Source organism: Rissa tridactyla, chromosome 17, assembly GCF_028500815.1.
Source record: "Rissa tridactyla isolate bRisTri1 chromosome 17, bRisTri1.patW.cur.20221130, whole genome shotgun sequence".
Taxonomy (NCBI): Eukaryota; Metazoa; Chordata; class Aves; order Charadriiformes; family Laridae; genus Rissa; species Rissa tridactyla.
In genome coordinates this window covers 3,935,331-3,952,312 of record NC_071482.1, presented here as the reverse complement: position 1 = coordinate 3,952,312, position 16,982 = coordinate 3,935,331, and the positions used below count along the sequence as shown (strand labels likewise).

At 45.2% G+C, this 16,982-nt stretch overlaps 1 long non-coding RNA gene across 13 annotated transcripts in view; it reads left to right on the top strand.

Annotated features, from left to right (window-relative positions):
• Positions 1-10,599, top strand: part of LOC128918748 (uncharacterized) — a 93,229-nt gene extending 82,630 nt beyond the window's left edge. For all 13 annotated transcript variants that reach the window (XR_008469697.1, XR_008469695.1, XR_008469696.1 and 10 more), the window contains one exon: positions 9,335-10,599. This is a non-coding gene — a long non-coding RNA (uncharacterized LOC128918748). The remainder of the gene's footprint in view (positions 1-9,334) is intronic.
• Positions 10,600-16,982: the final 6,383 nt, after the last annotated feature.

The window sequence follows — 16,982 nt, the reverse complement described above, 5'->3', positions numbered from 1 at the left end:
TACCCAGATACCTTTAGGTCCTCAGCACCTGTGCAGTGCACAACGTAACAAAGAAACCGACGCTTTCGTTTATTTCTGTATTTGGCATTAGGTGCCTCCTCTCCTTTATAGCAAGTAGCACCTTCTGTTCCCATGAGCACCTTTTGAAGCCGATGGGGAGTTCAGGTATTGAGCATGAACAACCCCACCTCCCAGCCCCATTTTTGGGGAGACCGTGGGGTCTCACGTGAGGCCCCCCCCATGGCCAGGTGTGTACCTGTGCTCCGCATTGTGCAGCGCACCTCTGGAAAAATGCAGGGATCAGCCTCATAAAGCACAATGCAGATTTAGTCGTCATCTTTGTCTCTCCCCCCCTCCCCGCTCTGCTCCCCGCTGATGTTAACTGTCTGTATTATTATTTATTGTTATCAAGGGATTTGGTTTGATCAATGAAGTGTATATGCGTCTGACGGACATTCAGAGAGGAAATGCTTGGAGAATGAGTAACATGTCTGCAGCGGAGGGCGTGTGTGAGGGAGAGAGAGGGAGCATCGGTACTAGAAACGTTGACTGATGAGTTCATTTTAAAATCCAAGGGCATATAGCTGGTAAATTAGCACATATTGCAAATATAGTCTGGTGCGAGAGGCAGCAGTGCTGCCATTGAGCAGAGGGGTGGGTGTGGAGGGGCGGGGGGGGGGTCGAGGAGAGGAGATTGTCAGCTCTAAAGTCATCACGGGCATGAGCCAGGCAGTCTGCCTGCCTCAATGCAGACGTGGGGCGTGCGATTTCCACGGGCGGCTGCGGGCTGCAGTGTGGCGGGGGGGTGCGGGGGGGAAACCGAGATAGCGGCAGCGGTGGATTTTATTGTTTTAAAATCCAGCTCCAGCCAGAGGGATGCTAGGCGAAGGGCTGCAGTGGTCCCCCCCACCCCGTCCTCCTCCCCTTCCCTCTCAGCCCCCCCGAGGAAGGCGGCGTGGGGCGGGTGCCCGCCTGGCCGGGAGGGTCCCGGGGCCGGTGGCCGCGGGCTGGGGCTGCCCGGCGGCGGCGGGAGGGAGCGGGCAGCCGCGGCGGGGATGCGGCCGCGGCGACGGGCTTCTCCCGGGAGCTTAAGAGATTATTGGGGAGGGGTGAGTGGGGCTGGTGTGTGTGTGTGTGTGTCTCTGTGTGTGTGTGTGCGAGGCTGGCGGCGGCGGGGGGAGCCGAGTCCTTATTCTGTTAAAGATTTAAGTAGGCATGCAAGGAATCTCTAGGATAGTTGGCAAAGGGCGAGGGTGGGGAGGGGGGGAAGGATCCAAAAGAGTCTGTAACCAGACACTGAAGCTTTCCAGGAGTGAGAGTGTGTGAGAGAGACGGAGACAGAGCGAGAGGAAGAGAGGGGGCAGTGTGGTCTAGTACATTTTCATCTGGTCGTTGATTTGAGCCTGATGCTTGCTGTCCCTCAACAGCCTCCCTTGCCTGTATTTTTTCTTTCCCCCTCTCCTCTCCTTTCCTTTCCCTTCTACTTCATCGAAGCCTAGGGGAGCCAGTAAAGATTAAATGTGCTTTCTAAAAGGCAGCCACTTCATGCAGCTATGTCTACTCCCCCCCCCAGCTACCCCCCCACTCCCCCTTTTTGAAATAAAAAAAAAAAAAGAGAGGGGGAGACAGAGAGGGGGAGAAGGAAGGAGGAGGAAGAGGAGGACTATAGTTTAATGATGTCGGGACTGGCTGATCCAGAAGGAGAAAAAAAAAAAAAAAAAAAGATTTGAGATCCTGGACGAGGAAGGACTTTGGTGAATGGGCTCAGACTCCTGAGGTGAGAAAAGGACGGAGCGGATGATGATGATGATTCCGTAATGGTGCCTGTTACGGCTGCCCCCGGCCGAGCGGCGGCGGGGCGCGGAGCCGGGCTGGCCGCCGGGGCCGGGGGGGGACCTGCTGTCGGCAGCGCCGGGCGAGGAGCGGCGGATATTTTGCATTTTTCAACTCGGGCCCTCCGGTACGTTTCGGCTTCTCCCCGCTTATGCCGCTGGGCCTAAAGCGGTATCAGAGATGGGTGGAGGGTGCAGATCCATATTATTTATTTGGGGGGGGGGGGGGGGAGAGAGAGGAAAGGGAGGGAGGGAAGGGGAGAAGAGCGGAGAAGGAGGTGGCAAGCTGGGGACGAAATCCTGCTCTCGGTTATGGCCGGCGTAAATTTCCATTGGCTGGGGTTGCACAAGGTGCTCGGAGAGTCGGTGCAGGATGGAGTCCCTTTTGTGTGTACGTGTGTGTGTGTGTACGTGTGTGTGCAGGGTGCTCGGGGACCCTCCTCTCCCGGGGAAGCGGGTTTTTCTCCAGGTTTTTCCTTTTGAAGCCCCGGCCGGCGGCTGGCAGGGGAGGGAGGGCGGCCGGGGCTCCCTCCCCGCTGACAGTCTGGAGCTTGCTCTGGCATCGGGCTGGCCCCGGCTCCAGCCGCCCCCAGCTGATGCAGGAGTTAGGAGCGGGCCGCAGCTTGCACACCCCCCCACCAGCCCCGTCTCTTAATAATAATAATAACAACAGCAGCATTGGTGGGAGCGCGGAGGGAGGAGGGCGGCAGGCGAGGAGCTGCGGAGGAATTCGGTTCCTTTTCCTTTTCCCCCCTTTTCTTTTCCTTGATATATTCCCTTCTTTTTTTTAAAAAAAAAAAAAAAAAAAAAAAAGATGTTTTAAAAATGCAAGCGGCTTGCCCAGCTGCACACACCCACCCTCGCCTCCCTCCCCCGGCTTGCGCACACCGCACGCTCGCACTCGCTCGCTCGCCCGCTCCCGCTCGGGTGTCAAAACCCGCCGGGCACCCAGCCTGGTCCGGGCACTGCCCCCGTCCCTGTCCCTGCCCCAGCCCCTGCCCCGAGCCCGCCCGGGGGTCCCGCCCGCTTCTCCCCCCCCCCCCCCCCCCCCCCCCGCCTCTCCACCGCCGGGCTTTTCCCCCCTGCTCTTGGCGCTGAAGATCGGAGCCTCCCCCGCTTCCAAATGGTGAGTTTCTACCTGATTTTCTCGCAACTCGGGTTTTTTTTCTTTCCTTTTTTTTTTTTTTTTTTTTTTCTTCTCCATCCCCGCCGGCCGCGGGGCTGGCGGAGGGGGCGGGGAGGCAGCGCCTTTATGCTGCTGCATGCTTTGTGCCAGGCGGCTGGAGAGAGAGCCTGCATATTCCTGCTCTTATTTCTGCATTCCTTTTCGTTGAAACAATGAAAATAATTCCGTCACTGCCCCAAACTTCCCTTTCTTTCTTCCTTTTCGTTATTTAAATGCGGAGACTTTCATGCGTTTGTCGCAAGCGACCTTGTTGGAAGCTGTAAGGAACCTGCCGCGCCTTGTCATTTTTCTATAAACGATTAAAAATGGAATGTATTCTCTCAACAGAGGGTCCTTAGAGAAGCTCTTTCCTTCCACCTGTGTGTCCTGTTTTGTAATCTTGAGCCATGAATTGAACTTGCCTGCTATTCTTTTCCTCTTTCTCCTTTTTATCTTTTATTTTTGATCCCTGTTTTTTGCAAGAAATAGTTTGTTGCGCCCCTCTCAATCCCTGAGACCCTAACTTGTGATGTTTAGCTTTTAAATCCACGGGTTAGGCTCTTGGGAGCTGTGAGTTGTGCTTTGACATCTTTATTTTATTTTATAAATATCTCCTATATATATATGTATATGTGTGTGCGCGTGTGTATATATAGACGTATACACACACATACAATAGTGTTTAGTAGACCTTTTAAGGGAAAAAAGTGTATCTCTCCTCCTGAGGGTTGATCGCTAACAGTAGGGCGGTGGTTATGGCCATTTACTGTAAAATTCTCATCTCAAATTAAAACTAGTGTTTGTATGACAGAGAGATATTTTTTTTTTCTGTGTGTATATTCAAGAGATAATTTTACAGCTGATACAGATATGGGGGTGTATGTGTGTACACATATAGTGATTATTATATATGCGTGTGTAGATAAGATACACGATACGGATGCATGTAAATACGGTTATTGAGGTGTGTGTATAGATACACATATGGATGATACGTGTGTATGAATATGTATGTAGGTAAATAAAACCCTAGATATGTATATGTATTTACATATGTAGGTATATTAATATACATGCCTGTGTTTTCATACTGAGAGAGAGATTTGCCTTGCTGCAGGCCACTGCATATACCATCTCTCTTTTTTTTTTTCCTTTCCCCCCCTTCTTGAGAGCAACACAGAGTACCCTGAGAGCGTAACAGTAACAGCTCGGTACATTGGTGCTTGACCTCAGCTGAAATCCCAGCATGCCTCATGCTTCCAAGTTTAAAACTGAACGATTAATCTTAGAAATGTGCTCTATGGACACACACATCCACCAAAAAAAAAAAAAAGGGAGAGAAAAAAAAAATATGAAAAAGCCAGGAGACGGGTTGGATCTTATGGGTCGCTAGCTCAAAAATAAGCTAAAGAATAAAATGGTTGCATGTACCAATGGTTGGAAGCTACTAAAAAGAAATTCTGAGCAAATGCTGAAGTTCTGTTTTAGTCCTTTTCAAGAACTTAAAACTTTCCTGCTTTTCCAGTCAAAATTATATGTAAATGACAGATCAGAAATGTTAAAAATGTTTCCTGCTGCTGTTTTTGTTTATTAGATTTTTATATTGCTGTAAAATTCATTATGGTTGGAACTGTATTTCTTATTTCTGTTCTGCAAGGCAATTTATAATGAAGTTACTGTACCTTGTTATGGCACCGAATTACTGTTTGATATTTGAATGCAAATACTTTAACTTAAACCACAATGCACCAAAAATTAATCGATGGTGTAACATTTTAGTATTTAATAGTGTAGGATATGTTTGATGGTTCCTGTTGTTTAATAGTTATTGAACTGGAAAAGGTTGCTTGTTTTAATTTATTTTTTTTTAGCTTCTTTTTATTGACACTGTAATTTCATTGACTGTTTTACCTCCATGGAAAAAACTGCCAACAAAGCCTTTTACTTCCGAATTTGTATATTATCCCGAACGCCCTCTAATTTCAAAGCGAGAAACTTATGCCGAGTTGAATTTATTCCCTGTTACCTGTTTGGCATTATCAGTCAGAATACGGCATGCTAGAGCCCAGCCACCTTTGTCCAATTCTTATCTCCACCTCGGAGACAGGCAAAAAAGTAGGAATTTTTTTCCTCCTGAATCTGCTTTTAATCGCAGTTCCCCCCCCCTCCATGAGAAGGGCTTTTGTCTGCGAGGGTCTCGCCGCGGTACCTTTCCCCCTGACCCCCCCACCCCCGCACCCATATCGGCTGGGAGGGCGTATGGGGGGACCCCAGCGCGGCCGCGGAACCCCCGCGGGCTGCGGAACCGCTTTGTCTCCGCGGTGCGGAGCCAGGAGGATGGGGGGGGGGGGGGGGGGGGGCGGGAATTGCGCGGGGCTGCGGCAAAACAATGGCCGGGGGGGGGAACCCTGCGGCTGGAGGGGGGGCGGGGGCGGGCCCCCGCCCCGCGGGCGCGCAGCCCTCCGCGCCGCTCCGCTCCGGCGCAGCGCAGCAGATAATTGGGAGCTGGTTCAATCACTACCAGTCTAGACTCGCCCAGACACATCAATTAGAGGGGCTGGCGGTTTAAAGGGACAGCGCGGCGGGCGAAACGCGGGGAAAAAAAGCAATGGGCGAGGAATTAAAATAAGGAGGAAGAGCAAAAACAGGGCTCCCCCCCCTCCTTTTTCTCGTGGAAAAGGCGAGATTCTTGCAAGAAGGAGAAGAGGGAATGACTGAAATCTAACGCGTTCCCCCCCCCCCAGCCTGGCAGCACCAGCTCCCTGATTCAGTGCGCAGGGCGTGCGGGTTCAGTGGGGTTTCGCAGCCAGATTTGTGCGTGTGAGCTGAAGAAATGTCAGCCTTATTGAAACTTAATTGCATTATAAATATCCAGTCGGAATCACTTCTTCGTAAGCAAATGTAAATCAATCTAGAACTACTCCTGCAGCATTTTTTTCCCTTCTGCAGACAAAAGAAGGGATATTGCGTTTTGGTTTTATTTTTGCTTTATACGTACAGCTTGTAAGACTTTCCTGTCTTAGCGTTACACAGTTCCTTCAGTGATAATTTAACCAGCCTCTGTAGTTTTACATTTTCGCTGGAATAAAAGGAGGCTGTGGACAGAAAGACAATTTTTTATCTTAAGAGGAAAATGGAAGAGAAAATTAATATTAGACATTAATTTAATTGACAAATAGACTAAGTAAGTCAGGCTTAGTAAGGACTGAAGATCTTATTCAGCACGAAAAAAACCCCACAACAGACTGGGACTAGTTTCAATTAAAAGTATGCCTAATATGCTGTCATGACATTTAATATAACACATTCCCAAGTATTCTGTGCAATATGTGATACGATTAATTAAAAAGGGGAAAGATAAAGAAAGCGAGGCATATTTTTTTAAAAAATACTGCTTTTTTTAAAAAAAAAATAACGCAAATTTTGCCAGACTGGCATCTGGGAGTTTTGTCTGAGCAGCAACTGCAGCATTGAGCTCTGTGACTTTGACCCCGTTGTAGCTTAGTTGGAACTTGCTTTCCCAAGTTGAAAGGCATGGGGTTTGGTGGCAGCAAAAGGTAAAAAAGGTCCAAGGCATTCTGCAGTTTTCCATTGTTGCTCTTTTATTTCAAGGATCTTAACAGTACCTAAAGTTGCATAGTAGTACAGCTCAAAAAACAGAGAATACTTTTACTGTCTTTCTCTCCTGCATCATTTCTGAAGTACTTAAGGACTTATGGGCCAGATACCAAATAATGGTTGAGATACTGCGTAGTGGCTAGTGCTGATTAGGTGATTGATTAATTTCTAATAGATTTCTAATTCAGAACTTCATTCACATTATAAATCCTTGATACTAAAATGCAGCTCGCGTTGAAATCTGATTGCAGCCTCTTCACAGACGAAGTAATATCAGCCCAGTCAAAAAGCTAGTTGAAAATGGCATAATGTAGCTCTTTTTTGTTGAATTTTGTTAACCCTTTAATTTCTCTGTAGTGAAGTCTTTGGCCATACTTCAGTACTTTAATGAAATGTTTATTCGTAGTACATTTGTGCACAACCCCAATAATAATAGAAGGCACTGTGTTACCCAGAGTATATGGGAAATGTTAATCTGCACCTCTAACCTTAGTGAAACATTTTTGGCTGTTTCAATGGCCACTTTCCTCTTGTGCTGCCCTTATTTTGTTCACTTTCCTGCGAGCAAGGTGGAAGGCAGTTAAGAAGTTGGAAGCTTGCGAAAGGGACAAGTTCCCCAGTGTCGTTGTGCAGCCCCGCGCGAGGCTGGTGCTCGCGATGCTCGGGAGGAGGGCCCCTCTGCCAACTGCCCCGCATTCCTCCTGCCCTGCCTTTTTCCCAGGGCTCAGAAGGAAAGAGCATCCCAGTTCTTCTTCACTCTTGGGAACACACACATTGTTTCAATAATCCGGGCAATAAATGCTAATTAGTAATGCTTAAGGACCCTACCAGTCAGAGTAATTATCATAATTTACCTCTTCCTTGTTAAAAACATTCCTTGTTGATTTAAAATTTTTTTGAAGCGGTAGTTTCTTTCCTCTTCCTCTGGAAAGCAGTTCTTGTTGCATTAGCAGTAAGTATATGGGTCTGCTGTAGCATGGAAACCCGTTTCGCATATTGCATAGGGAACCAGAGCTAAACACGTCAAGATTTGCCCACACGTAAAAATTTATTTTAAAATTGATATTCTTCCTTTGCCTTCCCTCTCCGCTCTCCCCCTTTCTCCAGCACCACCAAAAACCACTTACAGAGGGAGAACAAAGGAAATCGCTAACTATAAAGGCATCATTAAGTATGAACAGCAACAGCGAGATAGAGTGTGTGATATGACAACATATTTTATTGCACAAAAGTAGAGATAATTAATTAATTCAGCGGTATTCTTAGCTAATTAGCACAAAGATCTTTCAGAAGCCATCAAGAAAATGGATCTCATCAAATCTAATAATATGCTACATTTCCCAAAGGTCCTGTATTTTCCAATGTTGCTGCTGCTTCACCACCTGATACAGTAACACAAAAGGTTACAAATAGTTGCACATTTAATTGGGCTGTTTCTCAAGATAATATTTTCTGCATAAGGTGCTCAGGTCTTTAGAGAAAGTGAATATGTGTAGCTGGAATTTTCAATATTAGTCAATAATAGAGAAAAAGATCATAGCTTCGGAAAAGCCAGCTCTATTATAAGTGATGCATTAAAAAGATTAAATTATCAGCCAGGAGCCATTCTTGGGTTGATTGTGATGGGGCTGACTCATTTGGATTTGGAGTTGGTGAGTGAATGCTGGAGTCCGAGATCTTTATTTATAGAGTTAATTGGGGACCTAGACTGCCTGTTTTCAGCTCTTCTCGACATTGAGAAATGCCTGGCAGAGTCTAGGAGAGGTCTGGGACCTCTGGTTTAATGTGGGCTCTAATTTCAAGGCCAGAGCCTTGTCTCATTTGCCAGTGGTACAAACTGGGAGGAACTCCATTCTCACCAGTGGGGTTGGTTTCGGTCTTCAGTAGGACAACTACAACTATCATGCCATGCAAACGCTTTTTTCTCTAGATGCATGAGTTTTTTAGCTGGAATCAGTGACAATATGTTCCAGGTCGGCAATCTACAGGTCCTATAGAGGATCAGGCTGCACGGACAAGTACCTGCAGGGCGCTGATACTGCTGCTGGAAAACTCTGTTAGGCACGTTCTCAGTAATTAGGTGCATCAAATATTGCTCACAATATCTCATTGTATTATGCAGAATATCTCATTATACTCCCTTGATCTAAATGTATCCACAAGTTCATGTGATGCATTTACAAACTGTAATTTGCTGCCTCTATATTTGATGTATTCAAGGTTACTTTTTCCTCTGCCAAACAAAGGCATGTCTGAAAATTTGACTTTGCCAGTCAGTTGAACATCTCCCGCGTTAAGTAAAATGTCAGCGTGCAGCTCACCCTTTAAATAGTGGAAGGGGACGTGCATCAGTCTTTTAGATACAGCCCTAGTTCGTGCTTTTAGTCTGGGCCCAAACTGAACTGGAGTCCTGTGTTACAGTTATGGTGCGCGTTGGCTCCATGGGCTGCCCAGACAAATGCTGTGGGGTAAGGCGCTGTGGTTTGTCGTTATTTGTTATGCATGTAAGGTAGAACTCACAGGCTGCCCCTGAAATTGCACAGTGCCTACAATAGCAGTGTCCCTGCTACAGGGAAAAAGACTTCTCCCCCCTCGAAAAGAGACGGAGGCTTATTTATACGGGGTAGAACGTGAGGGGGAAAGGCACCTACAAGTGATTTGCCCAAGGGAGCACAGCACGTCATTAGCAAAGCAATAATTCACGTCTCCTGGTTTACAGGGCGGCTGTACTTAATAGTGTACATCCTTCCTCCGTGGAACTCTCCAGGTTGTGACTAAGGTTACTGATGTGCCAGGGGAGGCTCTCCTGCACCCCCAGATGTGATCATGAAAGAATATGTTACTTCTGTGAGCAAGTCATGCATTTTTTCCTCTCTTGTTTTTGTGTCGTTCACCCAATGCTCTGGCAACTGCATTTGATACATGAGGGCATGACAACCAATTAAAAAAAAAAGAAAGATATTTTTCAAGATGAAAGACGAGTCTTTGATTTTCATGGTAGTCAAAGTGACTGTGGAAGGCTGAGGCTACTGCAATTGTTTTTATTTAACACCTCTTCCCACAGGGTGGTCAATGAATGTCTAATCTCCTGGACTGAAATGTCTGGCACTTACAGAATCATTTATTTGCTGGCCCTTGTACCTGTGTCGTGCTCACAGAGCTCCACCTACAGCAGTGTCTTAACAGTGGGCTGATGGTGCAGTGGGTATAAATGGTGTGTTCTCTAAGGAGTGGAGGGGGGGATAAAAGGATGAACACAGGTTTTCTGTGCAACGTGTGCTTCTGCTGTCCTTTAAGTAAGGGGTAGTCTCCAGCAGCAACTGTTGAAGGATGGCTCGGGCTTCCGAGATACAAAGTGTAGATTTGCTCTGGCAGAATTTATTTCTTGCTGCCGACTCTCAGAGCGTGGCTACTCATGTCAAACAGCCAACGTGCTGACCGCAACTTGGTGCTATTTGCTGTTGTATACGTACCTTTGGAAGATGGGTGCCCTTTGGTGTCCTGTATGGCAAAGAGGAGGATAAGTCAGCTCCTGAGAGAAGTCGCCAAACAGCTCCCTCTGGCTACTACAAGAAGCTGAACCGATGGCTTCTGTTCCCTGGAAGCCGTGTCTGATGATCGCAGGCCATTATATACTTCTCACTTGACTGCCCTGCTGGTAACTCCACTTTTAAGATGAATATTTTAAGATGAATTATGCAAGAAATGCTGTGAAGCATCAGACCCGAGGACCGGGGGAAGAGTCCTCGCTCGGTCTATGGACTCATTTCTGGATAAAGTCTGAGACTCACCTGGATTCCAGCTTCTCCGGAAAGGACAAAAAGTGGAAAGGATCAAAAAAAAAACCAATTGGTGGACTTTGGTTTTCCTGTGCATGCGTGCTTGTATCATGTCTGAACTTGCAAAGAGTATACTTGGTTATTCACAAGGAATCCAGTAAATGGCGAATCTGTAAATCAGTTACTTAAAGTGTGTTTGTCTCATTTGATCCCCCCTTTCCCCCAGGGTATCCCCTGGCTTTTAGAGCACCTCGTTCCCCGCGAGGAGAGGATGGAGTGGCTGGGGCTGGGTTCTTCCCGGGGCTCGGACGGGGGGAGGATACCATCTCGGGAAGGGGGTTGGTGGGCTCATGGAGCACCTCACACACAGGTTGATCGAAACTTGCCTTTGGATCTTTTGTTTAGTTGTGTTTTCACGTCGTGAATATCTGGCAGGGTAAGGGGATTGAAAAGATGTGTTGCATCTCACTGTTGAGGGCCCAAATACACTAAAAACTCATGAAATCTCTATCTCTCTCTCCTGTTTCATAGGTAATTCAGAAATAACCATACAGCTTTGGCATAATTCCTGTTCTGCTTCATCCCCCTCTGATCTTTTTCAGGTGACCTAACATCCCATGTGTAGTTTTGGGGTATAACGTGGATTTTGAAAGATGCTGAAACATAATTGGAGGAGGAGGGAAGCCCTGGTTTTGAATTAGTGGTATTCTGGTTGCTGTCTTTACGTCAGCATTCAGTTCCTTTTGGAATATATGAATAGAAGAGTTAAAAATAGCGATCAAAACCCAGTAAAAACATGACATTTTGGTACAATTGCCAAAAGTATTCAATAAGAATCTCAAGTCCCCATATTCCTCAGGCAGCCAAATGCTTCTTTTTCCTACAGTCATGGCATACAAACTGGCATTGCGAAGGCAAATAAAATTGCTCCAGCCTTTTCCTCTCTCCCAATTTTAGGAAGAACTTTCCCCAAATTCCAGACGCAAAAAGCACAAGCCTCTGTCTGGTGTGCTTGTATGGAGGCCTCTATGTTCAAGCACGTGGAGTTGGTGCGGATCCACTGGGAGCTGGAGATAGGCGAAAGGAGGCTCCGGTGGCAGAACCAAAGCTTAGATGAATATTTCCTCAGAGGGATCTCTCCAAGTCCATACATGAAACTGCAGCGGGGTGGTGGGGGAGGCGTGTTTCCACATTTATCTTCTCAGTTGAGATATAAAGCCCAAGGTCTCCTCTGTTGTTCAGGGACAGATGTCCAGGGAGGAGTTCTGTTCCTTTGGCACACGCTGTGTGAAACTTTTCCCTCTTTTTTTTTTTCCCTCCTCTTCAAAAAAAAATAATTAAAATTTCCTATTTTGGTTTCAACACCCAAAAAGAGACAACAGTTGTTGTTGGAACTATCTCCTCACCTCAGCAATAAAAAGACAAAATATTCTGGGATGTGTTTGGTCCTCTCCAGGTTGGAATGTATCTGTCGGTTGGAAAACAACACGGGGCTTAATGTTACAAAACATACGGAACAATGTATGAGTGTGTTTTGTTCACATATGATGGTACCTCATTATTTAGTATAATGCATCATTTCTACAGCAAGTTCCATCTGTGGATCTCAAGGCACTTTCTGCAGAGACCTGAATTAACTCTCACAAGTCCCTTTGTGAGGTGGGTATGGAAATGTTCCTGTTCCTCATTCACACGGGGGGGAAACGCAGGCAGAGAATCAAGTCCCTTATTGTCAAGATTTTTAATCTCTGCGTCCTCTTCTCCACACTTTCATTTTCCCGATAGCATGGAGTAAGACTTTCCATTTTTCAGCCCAGCTATTGAAAAAATATATCAAGCACTGAAGAATCAAATATAATCTGATTTTTTTTTCTTTTTTTCTTTTTTTCTTTTTTTCTTTTTTTTTTTTTTTCTTTTCTCTGGGGCAGGGGAGGGGAGATCCCTGGGGTTCAATCCCGAGGGTTTGCTTTTCAGAAGGCTGGGGACGTGTTATTCTACGTGGAGCTTGTGGGGTGGGGAGCACCTCTGAAAATCAACCCAACCTAAAAGCACTGATTAGAAAGTTTGGCTTAAGCATTTTGCCTGAGATGGCAGAGCTGATAATTGGATTTCAGTTTTCTGAGATCCAGTCCATTACAGCAGCTATAAATCACAGTGCCTGCAATCACTTGTCTAATGCACCCTTAGTTTTAAAATGTTTCCTTTACAGCCTTTTCCATCTGTGCCTATGAAGACACCTCGAATATAGGTAATGTGGCAGTGGAGGGATAAAGCTCTGCCTTCGATAGCTCTTAGCGCAGAGCACTGTGGCTTGTTGACTCCTACCCAGCATTATCTCTCTCCATAAAGCAGTTTTGGATGTTGAGTGTGCTACATCTGGCAGCTTGAATGGCTTTTACACCTGTAAGGATTTTACATCCTAATCAGGGAAGCTATTCTCTTGCATTTATTGGGTCACGTTAGGCTAATTTCAGCACAAACTCCCTAATTCATCTGCACCATTTGCTTGCTCTTTAGCTTGAGCCTTGGGACAAAGAAGTTTGTTCTCCACAGTGAGAAGTTCAGGTGCGGGATGGGGACCCGCAGCCTCTGAGACAACCTCTGCAGGCTCCCTCTGCACCACCTTCGGCATCTGAGCTCAAGCTGGGTTTAAGCTTGTGAACTGAACCAAGTGCCGGGTTCGGATGGTTTTGCAATGCCAATTAGCTCCAATTATATGGGCAGTATCTGAGGTTATGATTCTGCAAAAAATAAGTTCCCGGGTTAACTCACATTAGCCTGAATAAGACGAGTCACACAAAAACGGTGCACATACATACAAATCTTTCCTAAATCAAGACTTTTAACTACTTCAGATGCTAAGCTTGCTTTGACCTCAAGACTCAAAAGTTGCCATCTGCATACATGGGAAATCCTGCTTATTTTTATTTTATTTTTTTAAATAGATCATGATAAAACCCTCACTGACTCTGCACGTATTCTCTTCTAGCACTGCATTTTGCCTTACAGGGTAGAGTGATAGCCAGACCTCTTTTTAGATAAATGTAACAACAACGAAGTAAATCTGTGGGAAGTGTGTGGATTAGGGAATACCCTACCTAAGTAATAGCTAAGAAAAATAAAGTATGGGTTTTGCTGTGTGAAGCATTGACTTAGATGGGATGCTAGGATCCCTCGCACTTCATTAGCTCTGGTTCTACTGGAGTCAATGGAGTGGCTGCAGAGCGACATTAATGCAAATCTTACCATGTGGTCCCAAGTAGCACAGCCCAGAGAGGGTTGGAAGCTGTGGTTGGTGATTAAGTGGGAGGGGCGTTCCACAAGGGAACAGACATTTTGATATTGGTAGAAGCCTGCCTCTATTTTATACATCGCCTGGGCCAGAATATCCTTTCATGGGACTTCAGCTTTTCCATGCTTGCTGCTAAAACTGAAGGCAAAGGTAATAGGCTTTCTAGCGACCCTCCTCCTGACTATATCTAGGCAATTAATTCTTGACATCTCCAGCATTGTTGTTGGATCTATGTTTCTGCTATAAAACCAAACATTTTTGCTGCTAGAGGAGATGCAAAAGTAGAGATGTTTAAAAGAATGAGCACTTAAACATGACTTTTTTTTCTTTTAATGAGCTTATTTATGAATTTTGGCTTTTTCTCTGTATCTGCTACCTTCAGAGCCTTGCCTCTTTCCTAAGAGCTGGACTTTGGTTGATGCAGAAACCATACATGAAATGGGAGAAATTCTTTCTGTAGCTGATTCTAATGTTATTGTCAAAATTGCACCAGGCAGAATTTTGACCCAGAGACAGCAAGATCAGATGTTAAAACACTGAACCAAGAGCTCATCAGCAGGAGGTCTTATTCCTGCTGAGATTAGTCAAGCCCATTCTCCTGGACATTTTTTATCCGTATCAAGAGGAAGTTTGGAACTAGATTTAATCTATTTCCCAGAAGTTGCTGATGCTTTCATGTAAAATGGGTTTGTTGTCATGACAGGAACAAATTTTTGGAGCCATTGCAAGACTTTCTCTGACTGGTGTATCAAAGAGATGGACTAATTTGATAGATGATGGCCATAATAGTTACTACTGTCTTTCCAAACACACACATCAAATTCCTTTCCTACCTTCACACACCCACAGCCCCTGTTCCATACTTAGGCACACAAAAAATGGAGAATTAGGCCCCACCTCACCATTCAGTGTTCCTAAAGAGATCCAGCTGAGTAAACCAAAGTGATTGGAACCAGCCTTTCATCTACTAATGGTCTAATGGGATCCCTTTGTGTTGATTTTAGCACTTTCTCTTCTTGGCTGAATTAAAGAATCCACTGCAGTAATGCCCAACCTTTTATTGTTGTGCCATGTTATTCATGACTTATTCCAGTTTCATGGTTATTTTTGTTTTGGCATATAGCCTGTTTTAAAATATTTGTAAAACAAAAGAGAGGAACATCGTTTTTTCCACTTCCTGTCTGTCTGTCTAAAGCTGTGGGTCCAAACAGTTTCCAGCTTTGAGAATCTAGCTGATAATTTATGAGAGCGCGGGATGGCATGAACCAAGAACTTGGCATCCATGGACTTGCGTGTGTTCTAGGCAAGTTGTAGTCCCGTTCCTGTTCCCCAGGAATGATCATTACTGACCCATCTCTAGAAAAATGTAGCAAAACCAGAACCTATGTCCTGAGTCTCCTTAAACTGCAGGCAAAATTCGGACTTGGACTTGATTTATCCTGCCGGTCAGTCATTCTTTCCTTCAGAAGGAGACCCAGGAAAGCGTGTTGAGAACTTGGTCCCACCTTTGATGAATAGAATCCTGTCACATCCAGGTCTACAGAAACCACTTAAAAAGAATAAAATGCGGAGGTAACATTAAGCAGTACTAGGTGATAAGGGAAATTCCCCTGCCCCTTCTGTAACAATGGATCAGTCCATCTAATATTGCACAAACTGACATCTCTTTTCTAAAAATAGATGTCTGAACATTCAGTCAATGGAGTAATCCAATTGCCTGAACATTCTTGGGTGCTTTATCATTTAAATTGTAATAAATCACAGTATGCCACAGGCTGTATTGAGCTGCATCAAGTTACATTCCCACCAATAACATGCGGTAACCAGATGAAATCAGTGTGACATGATGTAATTGAACTGAAAATTCAATGCATGCACTGTTTTATCTTTAAAAGTTGGTTTAAATGTGTCTCTTAAAAATTAGGGGGATTTTTTTTAAAATCACTGCTAGTGTCACATTTTTACTCACTATTTCTCCCCTGTATTTACTTTAAATAATGAACACAGAGGGCCTGCCCTAAAGTCCATTGAGCTCTATTGAAAGATTACTATTGATTCCAGACTTTGGACCTGGCCTATTGGGAATTTTGCAGTAAAATACGGAAGAATCAGTATAGTACATTTTTTTAGGACAGCTGGACTAACACGCTAATGCTCCCATGAGTTCTTCAGGAAGATGCCTCCACAAAATATACCTACTGTTGTTTGGAAAATTTTCCTTATATTTAGTTTCCCCCCCTTGCCCCCTTTCTTAAGTAAAAGTAATGGGATAAAATGGTTTTAACTCTCCTAAGCAGTCCCTTATTTCTCAGAGTAATATTCCCCTGTATCACCTTAATGAATTCCCTCCTCTCCTTGGTTTTATACATGTTTCAGATATTTATACAAGATGTATGAATGTAAAAGGATTATTCATAACATTGTTGTTTCTGAAATAGGGGACTAAAGCTAAACATAACCTGGTTCAGTCCCCAGCTGATGTAAATCATCCCAGCTCTCCTGGAAGTTGCTGATGAAATCTTTCTGTTCATCAGTTAAGGGTCGCTTTCTGCAGGAGGGGGAGCAGGGAGAGCGTTGAATAAAACTGGTGGGAGCAAACCTGTGCTACCTGTGATGGTGTCTGTGGATGCCCAGTGTCCTGGAAATTCATCCCAGAGTTTGGCTGGGCTGCCAGAGGTGAAGGTGTGAGGACATTATGGCTTGGGCCACCAGAACTAGTGTTACTGCTAACAGGTAACGGTGGGGTGGAAATCCAACGGCACAGAAATTAGACCGATGTAGGTACCTGAAAAAGTATGCAGAGCCCTTAATGAGCTGGATCACGGTGAAGTGCATGCTACATGTTTTGGCTGAAATGTTTCTGAGGCTAGTTCGGTCAGGCCTAGCTACGCGTCCTACCCTCAATTGCAGTCACACTTAAGCCCCTGTCTTGTTCTGCTGAATTTATTGCTGCAGAGTTACAATAACAAAACTGAAACCCCTGGTGGGGTGAGGTTGGTATACATTTGCAGTGGATAGAGATGGTGTGTAAGAAGGGGGGAATATTACATCTGACTCACTTTCCACAAAATAAGAGAGATATAATAGGAGATCAAAAGAGGTAGTGACTTGATAAGAAAGATGAGGACGAAATGGGAAACCAGAGGAGAAAAACGTGGGAAAGGTGGAAAGTAAACCAGCAAGGGCTATGTCTCCCCCTATAAATTCTGACCCCAGTGGTGAAAGGGAAGGTGCTGGACAACATGAGCACATAGTGTGGAGCGCACTCTCACAGCTCGGTGTCACTGATGAAGTAC